This window comes from Sapajus apella, unplaced genomic scaffold (genome assembly GCF_009761245.1).
Source record: "Sapajus apella isolate SASKATOON/1434 unplaced genomic scaffold, GSC_monkey_1.0 scaffold82, whole genome shotgun sequence".
In the NCBI taxonomy this organism is placed as follows: Eukaryota; Metazoa; Chordata; class Mammalia; order Primates; family Cebidae; genus Sapajus; species Sapajus apella.
The window spans coordinates 3887117-3907502 of record NW_022437022.1 but is presented as its reverse complement, the minus strand read 5'-3'; the positions used below and the strand labels follow the sequence as shown (position 1 = coordinate 3907502).

The following is a 20386-nucleotide window of genomic DNA, read 5'->3' as shown; positions in this document are numbered from 1 at the left end:
TGTTTTCATATATACCACAACTGAATTTCTCAGCCAAAGCATCTATAAGACATTTAGTTACTTTGCATATGGTGGTTTCCCTTTGATGTTTGGTAGTTGAACTTAACCATGAGCTCCTCATCTGTAAAAATGTGAGCCGTCACATTCTCAGCTTTTCAAGTTTGTTGTGGGGATTAATGAGAATTCAAATTAAATAAGCTAAATATACTTAAATGCTTAGCATAGGGCCTGACACACAGTAAGAATTAAAATTTAGGTTAACCACATGAGCCTGACGTTTTTTTTTAGCCAAAAATAGTTGAATATTGGCAATGTTATCTGGTTCATTAGAAAGCAGTATCCGCTTTTATAATTATTCTAGGCTACATGCCTATTTTTAAAAACGTAAATGCATGCAAAAGAAAAAATGATACGGACCAAAATGTATTTAGAACCAAATAATCCACAGATTAGGAGAAGCTCCCATCCTAAAATGACTACAAGGGCAACCATAAGGACTTTCTGTGTTAATTGGGTTTGGCCACATCGACCCTGCGTGCCCTTGGCAAGGAAGCCAACCGTGATGGAAACAGCTGAGGCTTCAGCTTTAGGTAGACCCGAGATCAAATCCCACTTTGAAAATTTGCTCATCTGTACAGCGGGTAGATTTGGAATATGAATGAATGTACCATGAACTTCTTGAATTGATCTCATTAAGGAAGTGAAAGAAACTAACATTTATTTAGCAACCCATAACTGTCAAGCTCTTGGTGTCGTCTATAAATTAGTTCATTTAATTGTTAGAACTACTGTGTGAGAAGCACTGATACTGACATTATGATAATGATTATAATTATAGCAAACTCCGCTATGGGACTTACTAGTAGATGGCAGCTGCTCTGCGCATGCACCCTATTTAACCTCCACGGCCCCACGCTAACGCAGGCCCCTGGGAAGACTCCTCCGGGAGTCTTTAACATCATCTTCAGCCAACCTCATAGAATTAAGGATTCAATGAAGGAGCAGAAATAAAACTCCTAGCCTGACGTTTGACACCTTGCTTCCCAGAGGGCCAATTCAGGGTCCCTGTACCACGCCCAAAAGCCCTGAGTAGCCCTGGCCTTCTGCTAATCAGAAGGGCTTCCTTAGTAAACCCCAGGCGGTTCTAAGCTCCATACCCCGGAGCAGCCGGAGGCTGTCTTCACACCACAGCCCCTGGGGATGTTAGGAGACTTGTGGAAACCATTTTACTTTATTCTTCAGAGAACATAGACCCTCAAAGTCTATTTCTTGCCAAAAACTCTAATTTGCTATCTTATAGCAGTACAGGGTTTTGGGGGGAATAGTAGAACTAATTAAAAAGGGCATCCTTCATTGAGTTCCCTCAAGCAGAAAACAATCATAACAGGACTTAAAGGAGTTTAGATTTTGAGTAGTTTTCTTCACCATCAGGCTTTTTACATGGGGAATGTTTGGGGGCCAGTGGTGTAGTTCTTTATGGGATTCATACAAGGTTTCCTGACAGACATACTACGAGAGTAATGACTATAGCACACGGCGACATGCACAGCCCAGCCATTTATTTCATGTATTTGAATGTACTTTGGTCTTTCAGATAGAGCAGTAATTAGACCTGCCAGTAGCTTTTCAATATGAGAAGAACCGCTTTAAATGCTTCACACTGATTTCTGTAGACAGCTCGCTTTTTCTTAATTTATAATGTTATGTCTTCTAACAGGCCATAACCACATAAAAGGACATGAAAAAAAGTAAAAGAAACACCCAGATAATTTCGAAGTAAAGATCACATGTACTGAAATATCTATCCAAATAATTATTTTACCTTAACTTGAATAGCTACGTCAGTTGTCAATCTGATTTTGCAATAGCTCGCTGCCGATCAGAAATTCGAAATCTTTTTGTAATGTTTGTTTTTAACTTCCAAACCTGCTTTCAGTGTAATATCTTTCTTCCTGCTATGCAGCTTCGTTTCCTTAGTTAAATTGAAATAAGACTACGTAAAGACTTTGTCTCCATGTTATTCACTAAAGAGGGTGAACAAAATCACCAGACCTCAAAACAAAATTGACACCATGGTGCTTACCGGTGCTTAAAGGGGATGTCAGTGCACCCACTGAAATACTTCTCCAGTGGAGGTCACGGTTCAGGTTGCTGGCATGGTTTTATAAGGAGACTCGTGTTGCAGCTGTCTGCACTGTCCCTAGCCTGAAGATAAATAGCAGCCTTCAGTTTCCACTGCTACTGGTCTTTTAACCTTCAGTGAGAACAAATGCTTCTGCCTTAGCTTCGTCTGCATCCTCCAAGTTCACCTCCCAGGACCTAATGAGCTATCTCTTATCTGTCTGCTTCTCAGCCTTCAGCTTAGCTTCCTAGAGGTCAAGAGCATCCCAGCCCACTCCCATCTTCAGAGGGTCCTCATATATTAAAAAATGTAGAAATGCCAACACAAAGATCAATTGCAATATATCCTCAATGTTTACATTCAACAAATTAGCACGTGTCACATACAAACCAAAATAACAATGGCTTTATGTGTAGCCTCATTGATACTTAATCCAATTTAAGACACTTTGTAAACCTGAGCTGCCTCAGACTTGTGAGTTCTTGCCTCTGATTAGCAACCCTTCACAGCCACCTGATGGGTGGGTGGGTACGCAGTCGTAAGGATGTAATGCAAGCTTTTTAGAAACTGAATTCACTGTAAATGTGCCTCCTTCTGTATGTGACCGTCAGTTCTGTTTCTGGAAATGACTGACTGGCCGTGCAGTGTCCTCTGCATTGCTTAACACAGTCCCTCCAGCTCCTCAGTGCCCAGGGTGCTGCCTGGGACACCTGGGCACCTTTGGAAGTGACGGTGACTCTTAAGCATGTCTGTCTGCTCTCTGAAATCGTGCTTGCTGCATCAGTCAAAAAGAAATGAATGCTTGAGTGGCCTGTGCATGCCAAAAAAATCTAACTCCCGAGATCTTCTGGTCCACTCCCTAGGTTCCCAGGGTGATAAGATGAGACTTTGTTTCTTTTATAACTGCTACCCAGTAGACAAATAGGCTAAAGATAAGAACAAATCACTCTCACAAAGGGGGAAAAAAGCCCACATAGCAAAACAATACATGGGAAAATGTTAACCCTCCTTAGTAATTAGGAAAATGCAAACTAAGCAACCTTAGAGTAGCATTTTCGATGCAATTCGAACACCCAACGCTGTGGAAAAGCAGGCACCCGCACGTGTTGCTGGAGCATCACACATCGGCCGGAACTTTCTGGACAGTCGGTGTGGCGGCCTGTACCAGCAACCACAACATGTTCATGTGCTTTGAAGCAGTAACCTCACTTCTGAGAATTCTTTCAAGAAAATAATACAACTAAGGACAAAGACTTTATGCACGAAGATGTTGATTGCATCCCTAACAAAAATTGCGCAAATCTGGAGGTAGGCTTCATGTCTCTAACTAGAAAAAGAAGAGCTGAGTCACCTGGGTTCCTTCCACTCCACAGCTATTGAACGGCCGTTACAAATGATACTTATGTATACTAGATATCAATGTTGAAAACCCCGGATGCAATAACTCGGTGAAATCATGCTCTCCGATAACAACGCATTCCAGCCTCAAGGTCTTTGCCTTTGCTGTTCTGCACCGCACGTCCCTCCCAAGCTCGTTTCTTTCTCCCAAGCCGACTTCTCCACACTAAGATCTCAGTTTCAATTTAATTTTCCCGGGGAGACCCTCTGGGTCACCCTGCCTGCAGTGGCTCCTGAGTCTGTCTGTCACATCACCTTCCTTCCGTTCCTTGCTAGGACTTCTCACTCTGAAATACTCTTATTTAATGGTTGGTTACCCTGCGTATTACCTGACTCCTCTGCCAGAATTCGGGCCCTCTAGTCTATATCCCCACCCTCATCCAATAATCTATCCTCAGCTGCTGGAGCTCTAGAACAAGCTGGTCTTCTTGAAATCACAGAAGCTGGATGACGACATCTGAGTTCAAATTACAACCTGGCTCCTGAGTCCCCCCTTGGATTTATTGCCTTGTTCTTCTGATCCTCCAACTGGGAAGCCAGTTTACAAACAAACACAGGCCTAAGCACTGGGCAGGCTTGTGGCCAGATGAAGAGAGCTGTATTTCACCAAGGCAGCTGCTCCGGCTGTTGCTCTGGGGACCCTTCCCACCACCCACAGGCACATCAGGAACCGTGAGCCTGACCCGTCCGCCCTGCCCTGCAGCCAGAGCCTGCCTGTGCAGAGGAGAGTGGACGCTGGGCTTGGCAGCCTCCAGGCCGGAGGGTGGCCGTCCATCAGCACTTCCTCTGCTGACTACCGTGACTCCCCAGAGTCCCACCACTGGAGGTGCTTCTTTGAGTCACAGGTGTCTATAAAAACTCAACATACAGCCTAGACCAAGGACCCACCATCACATGGCAAGTCTTCAAGTCCAGGGTCTTGCTGTAGAACCACATAGCGGGCGCAGAGCTCCCAATACAGATATTTCCAAGAGGCTGGAACTAAGTAGAATGATCTATCTGGAGGCCTTGGGCAGGTGAAGGACAACAGAGCTTGTAGGGGGACACTGGGGTGAAGCCAGGAAATCAGGCAAGCCCTTGGTCCAGTCTCCATCACCCTCTGGAGGTTTACATGGTCCAGACCTAAGGTGGCAGGCACCGGACTTAGCGGAAGCTTGGCGAGTGAGCCTGCTTGCCAGAACATTTTCCTCAGTTTACTCAGGGCTCAGGGCTTTGAGTCTACTCCGCAGACGATGTCGAATTTGGGAGGCTGGTCCAGGGCAGGAGCTATGATGTCTATCCCATCCCAATGGGCCTAGGACCATGGCTCTGAAGAGTCTGGAAAAGGAGGGAGGGTTTCTTTGGGTTCAGATGCCAACATAGCAATCTATGCAGAGAAGGTGGAGGTAGATGCGGGGATTTTTGCTGCCTTGGAGAAGCAGGAGGGAGTTTCCCCAACGGCCCCGCGGTAGCTCTCTTCCCGCAGGGTAAGATGTGAGCCAGGATGCTGCGATGCTTCCTACCATCTGCTGCTTACCTGGCGCTCTCCTCATGGCCAGCAACAGGCAAGGAGTCAGTCTCTCTCTCCCTCTCTCTCTCTCTCTCTCTCTCTCTCTCTCTCAATTCAGCTATTTGTCTGACATAAACTGGAATTATAACACATGGATTAAGTGCCTTTAGATATCCTGCAAGACACAAAATCAGGAAACATGAACATAAGTTATTTTGCAAATATTAAATCCCATGGGGATGCTACAAAAGAATGACCTTTTTGTGGCTTGAAGCAGAAGTATCAGGTACTAAAATCAGCTTCTTCCCTTGAGTTTAGTAGGGCCACAGCTGCCGCTTCCTGTTGGTTTATCAGGGCTGCGCCTCCCACTGTCATCCAGCAATCTAGGGAACTGGCCAGTCGTGAGCTGTGCTCCTAAAGTTAGAAAAATCAGGACTTTGTGGAGACAAAAAGGAAGTAAGCAGAGCTACCGGCCTTCAGATGGCCACATCTGGGTGCCATTTACGGAAGAAGAGCCAGTCTTCTCCCCATCTGGTTAGGCACCAACATACTGAACTATACCTGAAGGAAAACAGAACTAGTAAGCGTAAGCTTAAGCTATAAATTGTTTGCTCACAATGTCCTACAACCAAGGATCCTAATCAGTGAAGTAAGCAGGGTCTGAGGCACCAGGTCTAGACTAGAAAAACTAGTAAAGGGACATCCCAAGGATGAGGGCTCCAGGTTCAGGATAAGTCCAGATAGCAACATCCTGCTCTCTCTCAGGCCTGAGGATGAGGCGGCTGCTCTTTAAGTGTTGCTCCTTTGTGAGGTTGTAGAGTAAACCCATTTTACTAAACAGTAAAGCAAAAAATCTTACTCCATGGTGTTCTGTGCGGCTATATGTCCTGTCCTCTCCCAGAGGAGAGTTAATAGCCAGGCTACTGTCACCTGGGAGCTACAGTACAGACAAAAGAGCAGCTGCAATAATAATTGTTGAAAATTATCAACAGCCCGTTAATTAATAAAAATGTAATGCATATTCTCTTATTTTTGTCCTGGCACCTACCCTTACAGATGGGTATTTTCATGCCTGTTTCAGAGAGGTCAGAGCTCAACAACAGCACGCTCCGCCCCTCGGGGGGCCTGTTAGTTTATTTCCACACTGCCTTTGTCCCAGCTCCTCTTAATGTCCTGATTCAGAGGAAAGCCATCGGGTACACTAAACTGAGGAATTTTAAGAGATAAAAATGTAACTCAGACAAATAAACATTCTTTATTCAAAAGTATCAAAAGTCAGCATATTTCACCTATCAACATTTCCAATGAGCTTCATTGTCAATTCTTGCGCAAATCCAATTTTGCTACTGTGGCAAGTTAAATAGCCATGTTTAAAATTCCCCCCACAGTTTAGATACTGTTCTCTCTCTCTCTGTCTCTCTCTCTCTCTCTCTTTCTTTTGTATGGTATAGCCAAAACTTGGATTGGACTTTAAAGCCTTAAACATTTGTGAAAACATCAGGCAACCTCAGCATTTTCAGACAGTGTCCTGCATTAAATACACTTAGGGCAAAGTGGATGTCTCTTGCCACATTTAACTCACCAGTGTAGAAGCTGATAAAGGCTGATAGTCAGAGCTTGGAAAGATATTTCTGGGTTATTTTTAACTAAGACAGTTGTAAAAGGCTTGACGGATTTAACTCCATCACTTTCAGAGCAGTCAACTGAATTCAGCCGGCAGACTGCTTTGATTTGTTCATTAAGTGTATTTATTTTTGCATTAATTGAGTTCATTTGATGAGATATTCCCACTCTGTAAAATATCCAGCTAATGGTTTGGAAATCTATTCAAATTTTGCATCCATAGATTCATTTTAGAATTTTCAAAGAGTAGGTAATTCAGGCAAGCAAGATATATTCCAGATATTCAGGGAAACATCCCATCTACAGAAATGGTATAGTGTGTGTGTGTGTGTGTGTGTGTGTGTGTTTTATCATAAGCATGATTGGTGAGTTTATCCATTTAATTGTTTTTCTCGATAAAACAAATGGTCCATGAAGGCCACAAGAACCTTGTACTTTGTAGCTCCGTGCCCTGCTGTGCAGCCCAGCCATCTGCAGTGACGTAGCCTTACCTTGTTACGATGGGGAACGCTGGGATGGATATACAAAGACCTCTGAGTTCTGAGTTCATCGTTGTAGAAATGCATTTCCCCATAGTTTAATGTGTTTGCTGACAACATTTATTAGAAATCTGAGATGAGCCAGGTGAGGTGGCCAACCTGTAACCCCAGCACTTTGGGAAGCCAAGGCGGGTGGATGACTTAAGTCCAGAAGTTCAAGATCAGCCTGGGCAACATGGCAAAACCCCATCTCTACAAAAAAGAAAAAAATTAACTGGGCATGGTAGCGCATGGTCCCAGCTACTCGGGAGGCTGAGGCAGGAGAATCATTTGAGCCCAGGATGCCGAGGTTGCAGTGAGCTGAGATCGTGCCCCTGCACTCCAGCCTGGGCAACAGAGTGAGACCCTGTCAACTGAAAGAAAGAGAGAGAAAGAGCAAGAGAGAGAGAGCAAGAGAGAGAGAGAGGGAGAGAGAGAGAAAAGAAAGAAAGAGAAAGGAAGAGGGAGGGAGGGAAGGAAGGAAGGAAAGAATCTGAGATGAATTTTTATTTTTGTGCCTCATTACAGAAAGAAAGACTCAGAGCTGAAAACAGGTTAGATGTATCTGGTATCATTAATGTTATCTGGAAATGGAAATCTCTGATAGCAGCTGCCAGTCTGGCTCATTTTTAAAAGTTTTCAGCACCAGTCTAGAGGTAGTTACAATCATTTCCAGTAGGTTTTATCACTCCTAGGGGCAGCCATCAGTAGTTTTTTTCCAATCCAAATAATCTATTTTGCGGTTTCAAGAGCTAGTTGAAAATTACCATGTAGCTATGAAAGAAACCGTATAAAACAAAACTTAGATATTAAATGAAAACGCTATAAAAGTCCAACATTTTCTTCTTTTTTGAGCAAAAGCTGATAATAAAAAAAGTAAATAGGGCCGGGCGCAGTGGCTCACACCTGTAATCCCAGCACTTTGAGAGGCTGAGGCGGGTGGATCACCTGAGGTCAGGAGTTCGAGATTAGCCTGGTCAACATGGTGAAACCCCATCTCTACTAAAAAAAGAAAAATACAAAAATTAGTCAGGTGTGGTGGTGGACGCCTATAATCTCAGCTACTTGGGAGGCTGAAGCAGGAGAATCGCTTGAACCTGGGAGGCGGTGGCTGCAGTGAGCCAAGACTGTGCCATTACACTCCAGCCTGGGCAACAAGAGCAAGACTCCGTCTCAAATAAATAAATAAATAAATGGGATACTCTCATTTTTCACTTTGAATAAAAAGGTTTTTTCTTCTCAGATTTGATGATCTAGGTAAACCCCACTTTAAATGGAGGAGTACATTGAAAAGCAGGTAGATGAAGCTACCTAACTGTAGAGGCCTTCCGCATATGGAAACTCACTTGATCAAACATTTCCAAATTCATGTAAGTGTCATTTCCATGGAAAGCAACTCACTGAAATGTAAATCATAAACAAAGAATTGGAATTAGGCAAATGGTGGCCAATAGACCTACCGTATATTGTATTTAGAACTGAATTTGCTTATTTCAGTGTCTGGACCCAGTAAACTCACAAAGTAGGAACTGACTTATACTTTCATTTACTCATTTTACAAGTGCTCAATTTGAATTTGATGCCCACGATGAGGTTTATAACATAATTAGCATAATCCTTTCCCTCGGAGAGGTGGTGGAATGCAAAAGAGCTAAGTAAACAGGAAACACCTATTAGGGGTTTTAGAGTAACCTGCAAATAAGCAGGGAAAGGGGCCACCGGTGAGTGCTCTGGGAATTCCAAAGAGAGAAAAATGACATGCAGTCAAAATCACAGTGGAAGTAACAACACTAACCTTGAACAAAGGTAAGCTTGAACTTACCAGGAAGAAGAGGGAAGCATATTCTCATGAGGAATTTTAGGCACGGATGAAGGTTTCACACAGGGGTTAGTAAGCCATCCAGCCTGAGTGGAGCAGGAGGTCCTATTGTAAAGGAGAAAGCAAGTGATCGCCTTCATGAGGGTGATGAGCTCACACAGGGGCCAGATGACTGGGGATTTAAATCTGATTCACTGTAGAGCATGGAGACACTGGCTATCAACCAGAAAAGAAAATGACTAGATAAATTGTTCTGCAGGGTACATTAGGAAGAGGAGGCTTTGAAGATAGAAAGATAAACATCCTATGAGCTATGATCTGGGGGAACTGGAGTGGGAGGCCTGGCTCTGCCATGCCCCACCCAGCAGCAACTGCACAGAGGAAGGAGGGCTGAGGCTGGGCGCAGTGGCTCACGCCTGTAATCCCAGCACTTTGGGAGGCCAAGGCGGGTGGATCGTGAGATTAAGAGATCAAAACCAGCCTGGTCAACATGGTGAAACTCTGTCTCTACTAAAAATACAAAAATTAGCTGAGCGTGGTGGTGTACCGGTAATCCCAGGTACTTGGGAGTCTGAGGCAGGAGAATCGCTTGAACCCGGGGGGCAGAGGTTGCAGTGAGCCAAGATCTCGCCGCTGAAGAAGGCAGCCTTTCACCTTCCGAGCCCACACTCGGCGCCTGCGCTCCTCATAGGAGCCTTCCGGACTTACTCCGGGGCCATCTGAGAGCCTCCACACACATCTGATTCCAGCAAGGACTGCTGGAGAACTGCCAAGAATCCCTTTTCTGAAGGAAATCCAGACGCTCTCCTGCTCTTCTTAGAGAATGGGAACCTTCAACTTTGATTCCCAAACTTTCCCAACATAAGTGACTTCAGTGTGGCTTTTTGGTTTTGTTTCTTAAGGCTGTAGGAAGACCGTTCAGATACTTGGAAGGTTCCTTCTTTTTGCCTTTTCACCCTATTCCTGACACCAGGCATCCGTCCACTAAGAAGCAATGATGTCCCTGGGCAGTCACGCCCAGCCTGTTCATCTATCTTATATAATTAAAGCCTTATAATTTCCTCATCTAGAATACCGTGTAACTCATATCTACCAGACTAAAAATAAATCATAATAAATGCCCATAAAAATGGGGGGATGAAATGTGAAATTAACCCTAGACTTTCTCCATACTGACCACTTGTTCATAGCACTGAAGAAAAGTCCTTGAAATCAGTCGGCCTTGATTTTTGTCATCCTGCCTGTATCTCTGCGAACGATATTATCTTAAGGACCTGTAATGAAGTAAAGATAGCGTAATAGTCTATATCGTAAAAAATGAGGCCACGATGGCAGGGCGCGGTGGCTCAAGCCTGTAATCCCAGCACTTTGGGAGGCCGAGGCGGGTGGATCACGAGGTCAGGAGATCGAGATCATCCTGGTCAACATGGTGAAACCCCGTCTCTACTAAAAATACAAAACATTAGCTGGGCATGGTGGTGTGTGCCTGTAATCCCAGCTACTCAGGAGGCCGAGGCAGGAGAATTGCCTGAACCCAGGAGGCGGAGGTTGCGGTGAGCCGAGACCGCACCATTGCACTCCAGCCTGGATAACAAGAGTAAAACCCCTTCTCAAAAAAAAAAAAAAAAAAATGAGGCCACGATGAGCAGTCGGCTGCCCTAGGCAGCACTACCCAGGTGGTTGCAGCAGTGATGGTATCTCCCGTCACTTCCACACCTGGAGCCCCTCTGCTGATGATACGGGGCTAAAGTTCTTCTTTAGGGAGCAAATGCTCTGCTACCTCCTGCGCTCGCTATGATGACATGTGATGCTTGGACCTCTCTTTCTGAACCTTCCCACCATCATTTCTTGCACTTCAGTAGATTCTTACTTTGATTTCTCTTTTTCAGGATCCCAGTATCGCTTACGGCTTACGTCATTTCACTAGGTTTTCTCACCTCTCAAAATCTCAATTTTCTCCCCTGTGAAGAGGACTAGTAATAGCATTTAGCTTATAGGGCTATTCTTAGTTTTAAATGACCTAACCTTTGTAAATGACATTATTTTGTTGTTGTTATTATTACTAATATGAGATAAGACAGTGGGAAATAGATATAACACAGACAGCTGGGCTTCACCTTCTGTTCCTTTTTTGAAGCAATTGTCCATTGAATCACGTTGGCCATTAAGAAAAAAGATGAGCTTTTACTTCACAAGCTTGAATTCAGCTTAATTCAATGATGACTGAATCTACTGTTATAATTATCCAGTAGAGGGATACACTGATGGACCCATCTGTTTTTCTCAGTATAACTTTCAGGTCAAAATAGTCATTAATCAGAGAGGGCCCTAGCTTGCCTTTTTGCAGTCTTGACCAAATCATTGTCAATTGGTATGTAAAAAAGAAATTAACCCATATACTTGGTCTTTAAAAGCTATAGAGACTTACTGAAATAGCAGAATGTAATAGCATTTGATGTAGAGTGTCAAAAAAAAACATGAGTTTTGCACAGTGTGCCCTTTCTTAACTAGCATTCATTACATAAACATTTGGTCTTTTCAGGTTTTCTTATAACTTGACACCTGATTTTGAAGCTTATGAGGTTTGTGACGTGCTTTGAAGAATTACATAGTTGCTCTGCGATCATCTTTTCTGTTGAAATATGGGCATCCATTGAATAACTGTCATTTCTAAATGCTTATTCCAAAGTTATGTTGTGATGTTATAAGAAGAAATGTTAGATGAATAGGAACCAGAGACCATCCAAGTTTCCGTCTTTATTCAGATGTAGTAACTCAGGTTCAGAGAAATTTAATAACCTGCCCATAGTTAAATAGCTAGGGAGTTGTTGAACATTGCGGCCACCAAGTTATTGAAAATTATATCTCAGGCTATTTGCCTTGAAGTCCAGTATTCTTTTCACTGTATCAGTATGACCCAATTGTTATTGTTATTGTACATTTCACAGAGAAATGAATCTACTTTACAGTTGGACAACAGTTGTTTAGAAATTGTCATTGTCTATCTGAGGGAAATTTAGATATTGATTGACTGTTAGTCCAAGATTCATGATATCTTCAAGTGACCAATGACCCCATTCAGAAGATGAAAACGTTTCCCTGAGCTTTTGGATATAGGACGGCTTAGTGGCCTAGTGCTTTAGTCACCCAGCTTCGGTGTCAAGAAGAGAGAAAGAGAATGAGACATCCAGCTGGGAATCCAGGGCCTGCTTCAAAGCTTTTATCTTCAGAGGAAAGAAATCTTGTGAATTTCATTAATGTCAATAAGATCTGAGAAGATTTGAAGTGGTTAAGCCCCTGGGCATCTCTAGCATGCCAGATGCTGTGGTCATTGTAAGTTTTGGTTGAAAAACTATTGCAACTTTGATTCATACACCCATGAACCAAGATTTTGGAATATCCACTGTGAGGTCCTATTTAAGGGAATTTGAGAACTTTCAGCTTCCAAGAGGACATGAAGTCAGCCAAGGAAGCAATGGCTAAGCGTGGCCCCAATGCAGAAACGCCCGGGATTCCGAATGGGGCAACACACATCATGGTTAAGGGGGAGAAAAGATGAGTCCCCTCAAAGTAACACAGCAAAGCTAAAAAAATAGAGTGAAAAAAGCATTTCTTTAGGATTCTAAAAGCAGATAACCTCACAGCTTCTGCCCAAAAGGCTCTTCTCTTACTCATTGTCAAAAAAAAAAAAGAATTTTGTCCTAGGTTTCCCCCCGCCTCTTTCTTTTCTTTCTCACTCCTTCACCTCCAGAAAAGACCAGATTGGAATTCATAGCTGTTTCCCTGTAGTTATCCAAACTTTATGGGAGAAGACTCTTACTCTAAAACAGGTAAACCTATTTCTATATAGTAAATTCAGTCCAAGCTAATCTCAAATAAACACATTTCTGGCAAAACAAATGGTGACAATTCAATCCAGGTATTGAAACTATAAATATCTTAAAAGATAAAATATATCTGTAGCCTTCCTTTTCTCTTTCCTTCATTCATATTTTTAAAAAATTCAAAGGCCAGGCACAGTGGCTCACACCTATAATTCCAGCACTTTGAGAGGCCAAGGTTGGTAGATCATGAGATCAGGAGATCAAGACCATCCTGGCCAACATGGTGAAACCCCGTCTCTACTAAACATACAAAAAAAAAAAAAAAGCTGAGTGTGGTGACGGGTGCCTGTAATCCTAGCTACTCAGGAGGCTAAGGTAGGAGAATCACTCGAACCAGGGAGTCGGAGGTTGCAGTGAGCTGAGATCACACCACCGCACTCCAGCCTGGCAACAGAGCGAGACTCTGTCTCAAACTTAAATAAAAAACTCAAAAGCAATCATTTCTAAACTCATAATATTATGAGTTATTTTTAATGACATCTGTTTTTTTTAGTAATAAGATATCTGTTGAATAAATTTCTTTTGAAAAATTTTAGTTTTATTTCACTAAAATTGACATGTCTGCTTTAAAAAGCAGTAAATATGCACAGGAAGTTACTGTTCTGGTCATCTCCATCTTTTAACTGCTAAATCCAAGAAACACAAAGGGAAAATTTGGCTGGGCGTGGTGGTTCACGCCTGTAATCCCAGCACTTTGGGAGGCCAAGGCCGGCAGATCACTTGAGGCCAGGAGTTCAAGACCAGCCTGGTCAATGTGGCAAAACCACGTCTCTACTAAAAATACAAAAATTAGCTGGGCATTGTGACTCACCTGTAATCCCAGCTACTTGGGAGGCTGAGGCAGGAGAATCACTTGAACCTGGGAGGCAGAGGCTACAGTGAGCCAAGATTGCACCACTGCACTCCAGCCTGTGTGACAGAGTGAAACTCCATCTCCAAAAAATAACAACCAAAAAAAGGAAAATTTATTCAGTATCATCCAACAGAAAATCTGTGCTGGCTTAGCATCATCAAGAAATATGATAATAATATATGCAGTGGGTTCCACCTGCACGTACCTGCCAAGACCTGAGCCAGGCCCCAGGGCCCGATTTCTCTCTCACCACAGCGGATGACATCACTGCAACCCAATCAGAAGAAAGGCAGCTTTAGCTGTGACTGATGACGTCAAAGGTTACAGGTCTTAACAGGTGACAATCCTTTCACTTGGGCATTAAAGCTCTTGATTTTTTTTAGCTCAGCATTTGAGAATCAAAAATATGCCTTTTCTGGTCCAGAAAGAAACTACTTGATTTCTTCTGTCAGCATTTTTAAAAAATTCCTCTCCGTGGTGCTTGAGCGAGATGACCTGGCCCCCGTGGGGAATATACGGCAAGGCGATTTCTGCAGTCAGCTTGATTCCGATGGATGCTGGGTACTGAATCCAATGGATGCTGGGCACTGAAAGAGCTTCGATCTGGCCTGGGTTCACATTCAGGTGCCATGTATGCAAAGTGGCTACTCCAGACAGCAAATGCTGCACACACCAACGGCCAGAGAACAGCCTAGACCAGTGGCAGTGCAGCTGAACCGCGATGCCGCCGCAGCTATCTATTTCAGAGCCTTGGTTTTATGGCTGGCATTCAGCCTTGGGTGTGCGGAGAGAGTCAGCTTGCCTGAGTCAATGTCTCGTGCTGCCTGTGGCTAAGGTGAACGTTGTTCTATCAAGGTACTCACTGTGGATTTGTCTGAGAGAGCTGCTGATTTCTACAGTCATTTCTAGTGTAGCTATTGGGTACCTAGGAGGTAACACAAACCATTTTTGTTACTGAGCATGGCGAGTTGCATCATAAAACTCAAGCTTCCGAAAGCAGGTATTTAGTGTGAGGAAAGATTGCTGATGATAGCTTTGTCATCCCCTCAGTCACTGCTTAACCATTTCCTGATTCACACAGGTGGATTTTAATGGAGTTTCCCAAGTTAGTGTTTCCTTGGAGAATGTCTGGTCCATTGCCTTCTGACAGCCTCCAGCTCTTCAGCCATCTCAGGCAGGACAGCGTGTGGGGCCGGGACCCTCCTCCCGTGGACCCGACAACTCTGCCGTCCCCGGTGTGGTCTTGCTGTTCCTTTGAGAGCGTGCCGCTGCTGCTGCTTCAGCTAGGACGTTCTCAAGATTACCAGAAGGGCTTCCTTCCTGAAATCGTGCCTGTTTAGCATTTTCTTAGTCTTTACAGAAAAGTATAGATAAAGTCCATAAATGACTTCATCTGTTTGGTATCAAATGAATGGCACTTCAGGCATGTTGGGTGAGCAATCTGAAGGAAGCATGTATTTGTTTTATTTTTTCCAGCGCCTTCAATAAGGCTTTCATTTCCAAATAACTCCTTTGAGTGTTACTGTTCATATAATGGCTATGTATTCACCATTTAAGAGTGTTGCCCCAAAGGCATAAGAGTGAGAAAAATCTAAATTTGACTTAAATTCTCGTTGAGGCTCGCAGTGGCTGTCACACGTTGTCCTCTTGCTTCCCGTGTCTCTAGGATCCCCGTGTGTCTGACTACAGCAAACCCTGCCGAGTTCTCTCAAGACACAGAGCCAGTGGCAAGCACAGCGCCCCGGGAGACACACAGCGTGTGTAGGCTCTGGAAGGAGTGGGGTGCCTAGGCCCAGACTTACTTCTGTGGAGGAGAAAGTGACCCTGCATTCTATAGGAAGCATGGCTAATTAGGTTTCCTCAGCCAGATGGCAAGCTTCCCAGAAGGCAAGGGTCTTTTTTGTGTCACATTGCCCTATAGTGCAGAGTAGATGCTTAGTCTACAGAGGGGACAGCCTGGGAGGGAGCTGCAGCTGCTGCCACGACCGACGGCGTTCCTCAGGACAGAGGAGCAAGGCCTCAGCACGCTTCCTGGCACGTGCTATGACCTCTCTCTGGCCACCAAAGCTGTCCTTCCTTTCAAGGCTTTGCTCCCTTCACCTTCGATTTTTTCCTTTCTCCTGTGATAGTCATAACTAAAGAAAGTCAAAGAAAGAATGAAGCTTGCACACTCTAGAACTGAAATGGAAAATACATCATCAGAATCCTACGTGAGCCAAGTCTCTTGCTGGTCCGTGTACACGGAGTAGTGGATATCTCTGTGAAATGTCAATGTGTCAGGTGCAACTCCCCATGGTGGTGGCCCTCGGTGACATGGTGTACAACCCCAAGCTGAGTTCTCACGGCAGGAGGAGGCCATCACTCGATAAGAGACCAGAGACCGGGATAGCTGTGTGTGTCCTAGTTCGGAACAAAATGGCATCTAGAAAGAGAAAGCATCCAGTGGGGACAGTTTAAGGAGGTTTAGATAGAAAAATGAGTGTGCGTATCATTCATGCTTAAACAAACTGCTTGCATAACCAAAAACATCAATATTCAGAGGAATGATTGCACTGAAAATAAATCTTAACCAAGAACAACTTTCAGGCAGTAGGTTGCATGCCCCTGCGTGCAGCGATCACCAAGAACAGAAGTTAGATCCCTCCTTCTACGCTGCCTGCACGTCCCTCTTCCAGAAGCACCAAATCTGGCTTAAACCACTGCTTTCATCCTGTTTGTTTGATTGTAAATAAAACGTACCTTTTCCATCATCCATGTATATTTTCTAGCTGCTGGACATAAAACTCACTCCTTGCTTTCTAAATTGAAATGTCATTTTCCAAATCAGAATTGACAATTGTAAATAACTGTTTGGGTTTTTTTTTTAATGCCCTATTCTCACAAACATATTTTTCAACAGTGTCATGTGTATGTAAAATGGTGAGTTCAAACTAATCACCTCAATGTCAGGCTCTCAAAAAACTGACACTGTAGCAGGTTTGAAATGGAGACCTCAAGGACGCACCTGCTTCTCAACATAGTTTGACCCTAAACCGTGCAGGGCCATCGCTTCAGCATGGAAAGTAAGGGCAGTGCTCCTTTTCTGGACTTTTTCTACCCCAATGATACGCCTTCTGCAACCACAAAAGATTCCAACTCCAACTCACTTTTTGAATAAGCAACTCTATTGTGTTTTGTTCTTTTATCATTTGAGGTTGTACACTGTGGAAGAACAAAATAGCTACATAGTTTACTTACTCCTACGGGCAAATATTTTTTAAAAAGTGAGAACATGAGATAAAGTGCCGCTTGTCATTGCTGCCTTCTGGGGCGGTGGAAAAGCAGGTGCCTTAAGCTTTCCATTGTGCTCAGAGCTTCCAGCCCTTTCCCTCCATCAGGAAAATATGTCTGTCCCTGTTCTATTCAGTTTTTGACCTTCTGACTAATACGCCAACAAAAGGCACCATTTAGGAGTGACTAATGTATGTATCTTCGTCCGTAAGGAACTTGATTACAGCCACTGCAACTCAGCATCATCACAACTGTCTTTTTCTGTCTGTCCTCCAGGGGTTTGTGCGCAAACACAGCCCAGGCCACCCTCTCCCTAGGCCCACCTCTTTCATGCCTCAGAGGAGTTTATCAGCTATAATCTGGGGGAAAGAGGCACACAAAGATGAGCCGGCCTCTGAGGGGGCAGTTGTCCCTGCTTTGGTTGGAACCCTGGGAAGCTGAAGTTGTTCCTAAAAAGTGCGTTCTCCGCAGCTGACCTCACCTGGTGTGCAGGGCTCTCCCTCTAGTGCCTCTGTCTGAATCCCCTTTGCTTTTCATCCTGCCTATCTTCTTCCCTCACATCTTTTCTTTATGCTTGTAACAAACATCAACGCCTCCTCCCGACACAAGCTTCCTCCTCCCCTCTGAATCCAGCTCAAGCCCTTGGTGGGAGGCTCCCCACGGAGGCCCAGAGCTTCACCTTCCCCGGGCAGCCATTCCGCCTGCACCTGCTCATGCCTCAGAGCACCGAGTCAATCTTAAGAAAGGAAAACAGAAGCCTGAGCGAGGTTGCTCACGCTCAGGATTACATCCCAGCACTTTAGGAGGCCGAGGTGGGTGGATCACAAGGTCAGGAGTTCAAGACCAGCCTGGCCAACATGGTGAAACCCCATCTCTACTAAAAAAATACAAAAATTAGCCAGGTGTGGTGGTGTGTACCTGTAATCCCAGCTACTTGGGAGGCTGAGGCAGGAGAATCGCTTGAACCTGGGAGGCAGAGGTTGCAGTGAGCCGAGACTGTGCCATCACACTCCAGCCTGGGCAACAGAGTGAGGTCCTGTCTCAATCAATCAATCAATCAATCAATAACAGAAAAGCCGATGGACTTCAAATGTATGTCTGTTTACATGTCTGTTTTTAAAGAAATCGTATGGTGGTTTTGCTCAAAAACAATAGGGCAAGAACCCTTTGGTTTAAAAATCTTATCTCTTATTTATCTGGTATATTATTTTTGTTTTGTCTGTCTGTTTGTTTGTTTGTTCTTGAGACAGAGTCTCACTCTTCACCCAGGCTGGAGTGCAGTGGCACGATCATGGCTCACTGCAGCCTCAACCACCTTGGCTCAAGTGATCCTCCCACCTCAGCCTCTCGAGTAGCTGAGACTACAGGCCCATACCACCATACCCAGCTAATTTTTAAATTTCTTTTATAGAGATGGGGTCTTGTGTTGCTCAGACTGGTCTCAAACGATCCTCCCACCGCAGCCTCCCAAAGTGCTGGGATTACAGGCATGAGTCACTGTATCCGGCCTCTCTCTCTCTCTCTCTGTTTCTCTCTGTCATTCATATATACATATAATTTTGTTCCATATATTTGAATATGTGGTATGATAAAACTTTAAATAAATTTAAATCCAGCTTTCCCTGTGACAGCGCAAAGACATGTACGATGAGGAAGGAAAACCCCACCTAATCGCAATGGGCTTTGTGAACCAGTTTAGGCTCATTTATTATGAATAAATGATGTACTAAAGTTGTGTGACTAGAAATTTGTTTCTTTTTCTGAAAATTAGTAATATATCTGCCTGCCTTCACCCTCACCAAAAGAAACGAATAAGGATAGCAATTTATTTTATCTATATCACAGAAGACAGTGATATTTCTCTAATACATTTCTGGAAAAATTAAGCACAAGAACTGCTTATCTATGCTGTGTAGGACTGTAATTGTTACATTTACTCTGGTCTGAGCCATTACTAAATCTTTTTTAAATGTTCTAAATAACTAAGGAAGGGTAAAAGGTTGGAAACACCATTTTTCCCTCTATTATTTTCACATTCGAACAAGATAAATATTGTGAGTCTACACTTGAAATATAAATAAATAGAATCCTTTCTCTAGAGAAATGCACTTTCTCAAGTTGCACTGAAGGTCCCTGGCCCCGAGGCACCCTCTGGGCCTGAGCTGTCGCCTTCGTCCTCCTGGGTCCTCCCAGCCCACCTCGTGCACTTTCCTCCCACCATAGACAAGGCAGGGCGCACTCGGGGTGTCACTGGAGGCCTTGGAAGTCTGGGAGTGGGCTGCAGCAGAGCGTGTGGCGACTGTCGTTAGAAAGCACGCGGATGATTAGCCTGCTGGAATCCTTGCTTCCTCCTTCCTCCTCACCCCTCTTCTTCCTTTGTCACTCCCATTTCTCTTTTTCTTCTTGTTCTGTTTCTTCCTCCTACCTTTTAGTGAGGAAAGGCTCTCCTGGTAGCTGTGTTATTTCTCAACTCTCTTTCCTTTTCCCAGTGCCTACTTTTCTAAAAGCTGAAGTGTCCAAATTTTTTTTGGAATCTGACTTTCTGCCAAAATTCTTTAAATAGTCCAACCCCCTTTATGCGCCAACATTCTACAACTCATTGGTGCAAGAGAGAATTGGACGATCTTAAGTATAATGGTTTCCTTACAATCAACGAAGAATGTTATTCCAGTTGACAATATTTTAAGTCCAGTCACGATGGCAGTTCTCACTTTCACATAAATATTATAGGGATACACTAGCTTAATATTGGGGTGATGAAATAATCTGTACAAGAAACCCCCATGGCACAAGTTTACCTACGTAACAAACCTGCACTTGTACCCCTGAACTTAAAATAAAAGTTAAATAAATAAATAAATGTCATAGGGATAAGTAAAGAATCTGAAGTACTGTTATTGCCATTTTGCCATTTCTCCTGGATTTCTAGATAAGAGTTTTTTAAAAAGAAAAGAAAAGAAAACAATGTGGGATGTGAACGCACAGAATCGAAGCTAAGCGGCCCCATTTCCGTCAGGCTCCCTCACCCTTGGTAGTTCCTCCAGGTTGGGTGCAATTGCATATCTCTTTTCTAAGTGATTTGAGATTGAGTTTGTGGCCTAGAGCAGAGGCTGTCGGCCGTAGGACTCTGGCCTTGGAAGGCCACAGTAGGAATTGCTTCCCTCGTGCCACCGGAGAGGCAGCTGAAGTGGTCACTTCCAGACTCTGCCTCCCTAGACTTGGTGACTCCGAAACTAGCAGTGGCACTAACTCCCTGCAAAGCCCTGACTGACAAATAGCTGTCATCCCAGCACTGAGTGGTCACTCGGGAGCAGCCAGGGGAGGAGAAGCGCTTCCTCCTGTCCCGCCTGGAATGAGCCAGATGATTTCAGGGAACTGAACACTTGGATCACTGGGACTGGGGAGAAGGA

The 20386-nt window shown here is 44.0% G+C and overlaps 1 protein-coding gene across 1 annotated transcript in view; it reads left to right on the top strand.

Annotated features, from left to right (window-relative positions):
• The window catches only part of PACRG (parkin coregulated), a 589608-nt gene that overhangs the window by 568270 nt on the left and 952 nt on the right, over window positions 1–20386 (top strand). The gene's annotated exons all lie outside the window — the stretch shown is intronic.